The 10,939-nt window shown below is 39.0% G+C and overlaps 1 pseudogene across 1 annotated transcript; it reads left to right on the top strand.

Moving 5' to 3' along the window:
• The first annotated feature begins 40 nt into the window (after window positions 1–40).
• On the top strand, window positions 41–1,903 carry LOC100392202 (glycerol kinase pseudogene; annotated as a pseudogene). The gene has a single exon (XR_013523765.1). The product of XR_013523765.1 is annotated as a glycerol kinase pseudogene (transcript).
• Window positions 1,904–10,939: the final 9,036 nt, after the last annotated feature.

The raw sequence follows: 10,939 nt of genomic DNA, 5'->3' as shown, positions 1-10,939 counted from the left end.
CCCGCCGCCGTCACCCGGGAAACCAGCCACAATCACCCGCAGACCTGAAGCTGGTTTCATGGCAGCCTCAAATAAGTCAGTTTTGGGGCCATTGGTAGGGGCGGTGGACCAGGGCACCAGTTCCACACGCTTTTTGGTTTTCAGTTCAAAAACAGCTGAACTGCTCAGTCATCATCAAGTGGAAATAAAACAAGAGTTTCCCAGAGAAGGATGGGTGGAACAAGACCCGAAGGAAATTCTGCATTCTGTCTATGAGTGTATAGAGAAAACATGTGAGAAACTCGGACAGCTCAATATTGATATTTCCAACATCAAAGCTATTGGCGTCAGCAACCAGAGAGAAACCACTGTAGTCTGGGACAAGTTAACTGGAGAGCCTCTCTACAATGCTGTGGTGTGGCTTGACCTAAGAACCCAGTCTACCGTTGAGAGTCTTGGTAAAAGAATTCCAAGAAGTAACAACTTTGTCAAGTCCAAGACAGGCCTTCCACTTAGCACTTACTTCAGCGCCGTGAAACTTCGTTGGCTCCTTGACAATGTGAGAAAAGTTCGAAAGGCTGTTGAAGAAAAACGAGCGCTTTTTGGAACTATTGATTCATGGCTTATTTGGAGTTTGACGGGAGGAGTCAATGGAGGGGTCCACAATACGGATGTAACAAATGCAAGCAGGACTATGCTTTTCAACATTCATTCTTTGGAATGGGATAAACAGCTCTGTGAATTTTTTGGAATTCCAATGGAAATTCTTCCAAATGTCCGGAGTTCTTCTGAGATCTATGGCCTAATGAAAGCTGGGGCCCTGGAAGGTGTGCCAATATCTGGGTGTTTAGGGGACCAGTCTGCTGCATTGGTGGGACAAATGTGCTTCCAGAATGGACAAGCCAAAAATACGTATGGAACGGGATGTTTCTTACTATGTAATACAGGCCGTACATGTGTATTTTCTGATCATGGTCTTCTCACCACAGTGGCTTACAAACTTGGCAGAGACAAACCGGTATATTATGCATTGGAAGGTTCTGTAGCTATAGCTGGTGCTGTTATTCGCTGGCTAAGAGACAATCTTGGAATTATAAAGACCTCAGAAGAAATTGAAAAACTTGCTAAAGAAGTAGGTACTTCTTATGGCTGCTACTTCGTCCCAGCATTTTCGGGGTTATATGCACCTTATTGGGAGCCCAGTGCAAGGGGGATAATCTGTGGACTCACTCAGTTCACCAATAAATGCCATATTGCTTTTGCTGCATTAGAAGCTGTTTGTTTCCAAACTCGAGAGATTTTGGATGCCATGAATCGAGACTGTGGAATTCCACTCAGTCATTTGCAGGTAGATGGAGGAATGACCAGCAACAAAATCCTTATGCAGCTACAAGCAGACATTCTGTATATTCCAGTAGTTAAGTCCCTGATGCCTGAAACCACTGCACTGGGTGCCGCCATGGCAGCAGGGGCTGCGGAAGGAGTCGGCGTGTGGAGTCTCGAACCTGAGGATTTGTCTACCATCACGATGGAGCGGTTTGAACCTCAGATTAATGCTGAGGAAAGTGAAATTCGTTATTCTACATGGAAGAAAGCTGTGATGAAGTCAATGGGTTGGGTTACAACTCAGTCTCCAGAAAGTGGTGACCCTAGTATCTTCTGCAGTGTGTCCTTGGGCTTTTTTATAGTGAGTAGCATGGTAATGTTAATTGGAGCAAGGTACATCTCAGGTATCCCATAAATATTACCAACGCATATGTTCCCAAGAAGCGAGCTTCTTACATAATGAGAGAATCCAGCAATTCTGTCTCTTAATGCGATGACACTATTCATAGACTTTGAGTTTATTAGAAGCCGCTTGCTGCATGACCCTCCAAATAGACCTATGGCTTAAAATAAAGAAAATGCAGCTAAAACAATACTATGGAAGCATCTGTGGTTTCTTTCTTTCTTTTTTAATTTTTAACATCTACAGTTAAGGTTAGGCCAGCTACCTTTGGGACTGACCCCCTCCATTGCCGTAACATCTTGCCCCATTCCCTCTAAGATCTAGAAAGAATTTGGATCCTCACTATTGAAATCTTCCATCAGACATACTCAAACACTATTGGATGAGGCTCTGAGTCTCTGCATGACATATACTTGATTAAAAGATTATTACTAACCTGTTAAAAATGAGCAGCTCTTTGCTTTTAACAGATACTCCAAAAGTCTTCTTTTCTACATAGAAGACTGCAACATCTTCACTGAATGTTTGAATAGAAACCTTTACTAAATTATTAAAATAGACATTTAGTGTTCTCACAGCTTGGATATTTTCCTGAAAAGTATTTGCCAAAACTGAAATCCTTCAGATATTTTCCATGGTCCAACTAATTATAATGACTTTCTGTCTGGATCTTATAGGAAAGGACACTTTCTTTTTTCTTCCATGTTTCCTTTTTATATTTTTTACTTTGTATGTATAACATACATGCCTATATATTTTACATACTGAGGGTAGCCAATTTATAGATTAAGAGCACATTATATTCAGAAGATTCTAACAGGGCTGGTCTTAAGTGAACCACTATGTATATAAATATGTTAGAAAACAGCTGTATACATTTTTGGACAATCATTATGCATAATATTTACTAGGAGAATTTTTTTCTTCAAGAGCCAACATTTAAAATTTGTTTTAAGTCAATAAAAGAAAATACACTTAAAACAATTAAAAAATAAATAAAATATTTCTATAAAGGCAATTACTGGCCTAGATGTTCTCACTGATTAACACTTCTTAGCAATGTAGGAAGAAATAATATTTTTCCATAAAATAAAAAAGACATACTTCCCAGTTTGTTTGATGATAACCAAAATTACCTTGATACCAAAACCTGACAAAGACCTTACAAGAAAGTAGAACTCCAGGCCAACATCTCTCATAACCATAAACATCCTGAATAAAAACTTAGCAAATAGAATATGGCAATTATGCAAGAGAGAATATATTCCACCATTTCCTCTTAATCTCTCTAAGTTTATTCTCTCAGGAACAAAGCAATCACTGTTGGGATTTCTTTAAACATGGATTATGATGATTTTTGCCTAATCTAGAGCATTATGTGATGGAGTCATAGTATGCGTTCTTTGTTGTCTGGCTTCTCTCATTCAGTGTCATGGATCTGAGATTCGTCCATCTTGTATGTATCAGTAGTTTGTTATTTTTCATTTCTAAGTATCATTTTCTCATGAATGTATAGTTGGTTCTCATTATTTGTGGTAGTTACAGGTCCTAGTCTCCAGGAATACTGAATTAATGCATACTGAATCATTGCTCTTAGGGATTACAGGGATAGGTTACTGTGAGCCTCTTGTTACAATATTTTTGCCAACTGATCAATACATTACCTTTTTAAAATGTAATGTTTCCTCTTAAAGACACCTTATTTAATATATATTGTTGATTTATTAACACAGAGCTCATGGCTCACAGCACTATACCTTATACCTGAACGCGGCATACTTAACACATGCATTTTTGCTGTAAGGCACATCACAGCCTTCTTGCATTAGGAACACTAGACAGAACTTTGACGTCATGCTTAGGAGCCATTTCAAAAAGCAAAATAATCAGCAAAAAGTACAAAATCCCCCCCAAAAATGTGGCACTGAAGACCACCAGAAGGACACTTGTTTATAGGATGAGAACAGAAAGAAGAAGGCAGAATATCTTGTTCTATCTCAGCTGAAAACAAGTCATGCTTGTACATGTCAGCCAGTGACCCTAGACAAACTACAGATAATGATTTTACAGTTACAAATAAATTTTGAGTAGGTGAATTCACAATTTATAAAGGAAAAAGGTTTAATTGACTCATGGTTCTGCATTGCTGGGGAGGTCTCAGGAAACTTACAATCATGGTGAAAGGCCAAGGAGAAGCAAGGACCTTCTTCCCAGGGTGGCAGGACAGAGGGAGTGCAAGGAGGGGAAATACCAGATACTTATGAAACCATCAGATCTCCTGAGCCTCACTCGCTATCATGAGAACAGCATGGGAGAAACCCACCCTCATGATCCAACTACCTCCACCTGGTCCTGCCCTTGATACTTGGGGATTATGGGGATTACGATTCAAGATGAGATTCTGGGTGAGGACACAGCCAAACCATAGCACCCACACTCAGGAAAGAAGTAATCATATCTGGGTAGGACTTGCTAAAAATACTTTTATATAACTGTTGAGATGCAGTAGGTTTTTGCATGACAGGGATATAGTATGTAGAAAAGACAGTTTCCGTTCAGGATGGAAGACATGGTATTGATAAGCAGGTTGTAATCAGGGAAGTAGAGTAGCTAGTTAGAGCAGAGTTGGAGCTAAGATGTTTTGTAGACAATCTGGCCCAAAAAAGTGGCAATCTGGTGGAGTCCACATAATTAAATCACTCAATCTAAATTTACTAGCATTTAGAGAGCTGAGATTGGAGTCCTGATTCTGGCACTGGAAAATATTTCTACTCAGCCCGTAAATATTGTAAGTGGCCCAGCTAGCTCAGTCAGTAGAGCATAAGACTCTTAATCCCAAAGTCATAGGTTTGTGCCCCATGTGAGGCACCATCTGTGACATTGGTCACATTGGGGTTACCACCTGCTGGGGTCTGTCCTACAGACCCCAGTTGTGTGACAGATGAATAAATGCACTCACATACACGGTACAGTGAACTAGTGGACAAGGGGGTCGTGTGCTTCCTACAGAGTGAGATGGCAGCTACACGACCCCCACTAGTTCTTCCTCACATTTATTCAGTATAGATTTAACAACAAAAGCTTAGCATAAATACACTTGTGGATAATTAACACGGTTAAGAGAGTAGTTATTGAAAAGATTAAAGCTCAGATACTGATGCCTAGAATGAACACCACTAAAGAATAATTTTCTTGGTCTACCTTCCCCCGAGGGTCATCCAGCGCAAAGGTTACATGAGTAAACAAGCTAGTTAGAGTGGAGACAAAGAAATGTGGGGAGTTTATCTAATTATTTAACTAAAGGGACAAGGCTGATTTCAGCCAAATAACGAAAAATCCTTAGACCTTCCAAAAGTGTTTGTGACTATATTCCATAACGTTTCTTTAATATTTCTGCCACCATCCTGAGTGAACCACAACAAAGATGTCCAGTGAATCGAGAAACAGTGTGTGCTTTTGTGGATGGGTTTTCATGCCTGTGGTGCAGTGTTGGTGATCAGTGCTTATTTTCTTGGACATATACATTTATCCACCTTTCTACCTACCTATCTACCCTTGATAAAACATTTAGTGTCAACCTTGTATAGAGTCGTGGTGTGGACCCTAGAAGCAGGAGGGGAATATTTTCTCAATCTGGAAATATCTTTAATCTTTTCATGATCAGAAGCAGTCTCATCTGTTTTTTTTTTCCTGCTCTTTCCATTTCACAAGGAGCAAACTCTCAGGACTAAATATATGGGAGTCACACTGGTGCTACTGAATTTTCTTTCTTAGGGTTCCCCGACTCTCAATAACTATGCCATGTCCTATTTGTTACCCTTTTCTTTCTTTGTCAGTGATTGTAACAAGAAATTACCTAATCATCATAGAATGTGTAGATAAATGCCTTCCATTCCTCCTATATTTATTCCTTGGCTACCTGTCTATCATGGAGATACTCATCACATATGTTGCTGTTCCCCCGATGCGCAGTGATTGTTACTTTCCATGATTCAAACAATACCTTAGATGATATGTGTTGCCCAACTCTATATGAATGTTGTTTTGGGGGGTACACAAAATTTGCATTAGTGGGAGTGATGGCTGTGAGCCATTATGTGACTCTCTGTAACTCTTTGAAGTGAAACATCATTATGAAAAGACATACTGCATCTCATTGGTAATTGTATTATTGATTGGGTTCCTTTCTGAAATCTGGTCAGTCTATGCCGCATTTCAGCTCTCTTCTGTAAATCAACTCAAAATGAATTGAAAACTTACATGCAAGAGCTGAAAGCTGAAACTGCCATAAAAAGAAGGCCATTTTCTTAAAAAAGAAAGCATTTGCCATACTTGACAACATGGATGAACCTAGAGGACATGCTAGTGAAATAAACAGAAGGAAAATATCCCACATATATAAGGTACCTAGAATAGTCAAACTCTTAAGAGCAGAAAATAGAGTGATGTTTCCGTGGAAAATGGGAAATTGCTGTTCAATGGGTATAAAGTTTTAATAATACAAGATGAGTAGGTTCTAGAGATCTGATGTATAACACTGTGCGTATAGTTAACAATGCTAATACTACATAAATATTTATAGTAGCTCTATTCATAATTATCCCGAGTCAGTGGCAATCAAGATGTCTATTATGGTTGGATTTTGTGCCTCCAAATTCATCCCTAGTAGACTTAACCCCAGTACCTTAGAATGTGAACTTATTTGGAGACAAGGTTGTTGCAGGTGTTATTAGGTAATATGAGGTCATAATGGAGTAGGGTGGACTCCTAAGTATATGACTGATGTTCTTATGAAAAGCCACTTGAAGACATACACAGGAAAAACTGCCTTGTGAACTTAAAATATAAACCAGAAAAGAAATAGAAAAAAATCAATAAAGCCCAAATAATGTCTCCGAAAAAATTTAATAAAATGAATAAATTCCTAGCAAGAATAATCAAGGAAACAAAAGTACACAAAGTACCAATATCAGAAGTGAAAACAAGGGATATCATGATGGAGACAGTGAACCGTGAAAGCGTGAAAGTGAATATGAGCAACTTTATGCCAATAAATCCAACGGTTTAGATGAACTAAGCAATTTACTTGAACACAATTTTTCAAAATGGACACAAACCGAAGTGGAAATTCTGAATAGTCACATAGCTATTAAATACATTCAACCTGTAATTAAAAACTTTCTCACAAATAAAACTCCTGGCCTAAGTGTACTCAATGATGACTTTTGCCAAACAGTTTAGGAGAAAATAATACAAATTTTTTTTCCCATAAAATAGAAAAAGAGGGCTTATTTTTTCATTAATTTATGGTAACTTAAACATGACAAGAACCTTACAGAAAATGCAAACCACAGACCAATATCTCTCATTAATTTGGAGGCCTAACATATTTATTAGGCCAAATATATTTCAGCAATTTAAAAAGGGATAATAGCTAAGAATAGTCTCATAATCTTTCACAGTCAATTTCCTCCCAGAACAAAGACAATCCTTGTGGGGTTTCTTTCTTTTCTTTTTTTTTTTTTTGTCCTGTGTCTGTGTTTTTAAATTTTTTTTTATTGTATTTTAGGTTTTGGGGTACATATGAAGAACATGCAAGATAGTTGCATAGGTACACACATGGCAGTGTGATTTGCTGTCTTCCTTCCCTTCACCCATATCTGGCATTTCTCCCCATGCTATCTCTCCCCAACTCCCCACCCCCCGCTGTCCCTCCCCTATTCCCCCAGCAGACCCCAGTGTGTAGCACTCCCCTCCCTGTATCCATGTGTTCTCATTGTTCAACACCCACCTATGAGTGAGAACATGCGGTATTTTGTTTTTTGTTCTTGTGTCAGTTTGCTGAGAATGATGGTCTCCAGGTTCATCCATGTCCCTACAAAGGACACGAACTCATCGTTTTTGATGGCTGCATAATATTCCATGGTGTATATGTGCCACATTTTCCCTGTCCAGTCTATCACTGATGGGTATTTGGGTTGGTTCCAGGTCTTTGCTATCATAAACAGTGCTGCAATGAACATTCGTGTTCATATGTCCTTATACTAGAATGATTTATAATCCTCTGGATATATACCCAGTAATGGCATTGCTGGGTCAAATGGAATTTTTATTTCTAGGTCCTTGAGGAATCGCCACACTGTCTTCCACAATGGTTGATCTAATTTACACTCCCATCAGCAGTGTAAAAGTGTTCATATTTCTCCACATCCTTTCCAGCATCTGTTGTCTCCAGATTTTTTAATGATCACCATTCTAACTGGCGTGAGATGGTATCTCTGTGTAGTTTTGATTTGCATTTCTCTAATGAGCAGTGATGATGCGCATTTTTTCATGTTTGTTGGCCTCATGTATGTCTTCTTTTGTAAAGTGTCTGTTCTTATCTTTTGCCCACTTTTGAATGGGCTTGTTTTTTTCTTGTAAATCTGTTTTAGTTCTTTGTGAATTCTGGATATCATCCCTCTGTCAGATGGGCAAACTGCAAAATTTTTTCCCATTCTGTTGGTTGCCAATTCACTCTAATGACTGTTTCTTTTGCCGTGCAGAAGCTGTGGAGTTTGATTAGGTTCCATTTGTCTATTTTGGCTTTTGTTGCCAATGCTTTTGGTGTTTTGGTCATGAAGTCCTTGCCTACTCCTATGTCCTGAATGGTTTTGCCTAGATTTTCTTCTAGGGTTTTTATGGTGTTACATCTTATGTTTAAGTCTTTAATCCATCTGGAGTTAGTTTTAGTGTAAGGTGTCAGGAAGGGGTCCAGTTTCTGCTTTCTGTACATAGCTAGGCAGTTTTCCCAACACCATTTATTAAACAGAAAATTCTTTCCCCATTGCTTATTTTTGTCAGGTTTTTCAAAGATAAGATGGTTGTAGATAAGTTGTGTTGCCTCCGAGGCTTCTGTTCTGTTCCATTGGTCTATATCTCTGTTTTGACACCAGTACCATGCTGTTTTGATTACTGTAGACTTGTAGTAAGTTTGAAGTCCGGTAGTGTGATGCATCCTGCTGTGTTCTTTTTACTTAGAATTGACTTGGCTATGTGGGCTCTCTTTTGGTTCCATATAAAGTTTAAGGTGGTTTTTTTCCAGTTCTGTGAAGGTCATTTGTAGCTTGATGGAGATAGCATTGAATCTATAAATTACTTTGGGCAGTATGGCCATTTTCATGATATTGATTCTTCCTAACACGAACATGGAATGTTTCTCCATCTGTTTGTGTCCTCTCTTATTTCGTTGAGCAGTGGTTTGTAGTTCTCCTTGAAGAGGTCCTTTACATTCCTTGTAAGTTGTATTCCTAGGTATTTTATTCTCTATGTAGCAATTGTGAATGGTAGTTCATTCTTGATTTGGCTCTCTTTAAGTCTGTTATTGGTGTATAGGAATACTTGTGATATTTGCACATTGATTTTGTAACCTGAGACTTTGCTGAAGTTGCTTTTCAGTTTCAGGATATTTTGGGCTGAGATGATGGGATCTTCTAGATATACAATCATGTCGTCTGCAAATAGAGACAATTTGGCTTCCACCTTTCCTATTTGAATACCCTTTATTTCTTTTTCTTGCTTGATTGCTCTGGCTAGAACTTCCAGTACTATATTGAATACTTATGGGGTTTCTTTTATGGATTTTGTTCATTCTAGAGCATGTTATGTTAGGATCATACAGTAAACATATTTTGATGTCAGATCATTTTATGTAGTGTAATGTATTTGAAATTTGTTTATGTTGTATCCATCAGTACTTTGTTACTTTTTCTCCTGACCATTATTCTCTTATATAAACACGTAGTTGACTCTCATTATGTGGATTAGTTATGTCTTATGAAGTCTCTGGGATCACTGAATTAGCAAGTAGTGAATCATTGCTGAATAGTATTTCATCATATGAATATTGAATTATCTTATTGATGGGTATTTATTTTTTGTCATTATTAGCTATAATATATAATGAATATTATAACAAATATTTGTGAGAACATGTTTTCATTTGTATTATGCAACTACCTAGAAATAGAATTGCTGGGTCACAGAGTAGATGTATATTTAAGTTAATAAGAAGCAAACATTTTCCCATGGGTTTTACTATTTTACATTCCTTTCTACTGTTGCATTTTCCACTCTGCCAAAGTGTAGTTAATAACCCTGGAAATATGTCTGGAGAAACTGAACCATTCCTTGACTTAGGGAATTTGGTTCTGTAATTTGCTCTCTCAGACAGAAGTTCCATCCTCCTTGGACTTCCTCATTTCTCAGCACCCTTCCTTCACATTTCTCTACCTGTCATAACATGACTCAGCACAGCCGCCTGGGCAGTTGTCAGCACAGTTCCCATGACCGAGAAGCCACAGTTGCATGTTGCAGACATTGGAATGGGCTGTAGCATTAACTGTCCATGAGGTTGGAGCAGGTGGTAGATCCCATCTATTACTTACCAGGGTTCCCATAGGCAGAGGGTTTCTGATAGAAGGAATGCAGAGATCATCTGGAAAGCTGTGCTTCATAATACTTGGAAATGAAGAGAAAATGTGATAAAATTTCATTTGGTGGCCTCTAGAATTTTTCTATGTGCCTTGGAGTCAATAGTGGGGCCATCAAAGCAGGTAGGGAGCTTAGGATCCATAGGGCCATGTGGAATCAGGGAGAGGCATGGAGCAGCTCAGGGACTAACCATTCACAGCCTGGGTTGTATGGTGATAACTTAGAGCCTGAACAGTGTTGAGAGGTTCCTGACAAGGGAGATTTCAAGTTTGCCCGTTAGACAACTTTTCGGTGTTCTAAAACTTGATTAACCTCAGGAGGGAAGGGTAAATGTTTTTGGCAGCTTTTCCTTGACAGCATCCCTGGTGTGTCTATGAACTTATACAAATTGTTCCTCAGTGAATAATTATCCTTGGAGACAGACAAGGAAGTGAGAGAAGGAAGCAAAGAGAAGGAGAGAGATAGAGACAGTTGGACTCTCTCCTCAGCACTCGTATTCCTGGACTTTTGCCTAAGCTTCTGTCTAAGCAAGGACAGACTCTGAACGGAGACAGAAGCAGCTGTCCCTGTCTCCTGAGCATAGCTCAGCACTAACTGGGAGGGAGATAACCTGGGCTTGTCCCTGGGGAGCGGTAGAACTTTCCAGTCCAGGCTGCTTCTCCAGAGGTGAGTGTCTTCCAGAGGAGGTTCCTGTCTGTGGAGAGTAGGAGAGCAACATGATGAAGGACCAGGGCTTCGCTGCCTCCTAGAACAAGGATA

Source organism: Callithrix jacchus, chromosome 11 (assembly GCF_049354715.1).
Source record: "Callithrix jacchus isolate 240 chromosome 11, calJac240_pri, whole genome shotgun sequence".
NCBI classification, from domain to species: Eukaryota; Metazoa; Chordata; class Mammalia; order Primates; family Cebidae; genus Callithrix; species Callithrix jacchus.
The sequence above is the reverse complement of the archived record's forward strand: the minus strand, read 5'-3'. Positions and strand labels throughout refer to the sequence as shown.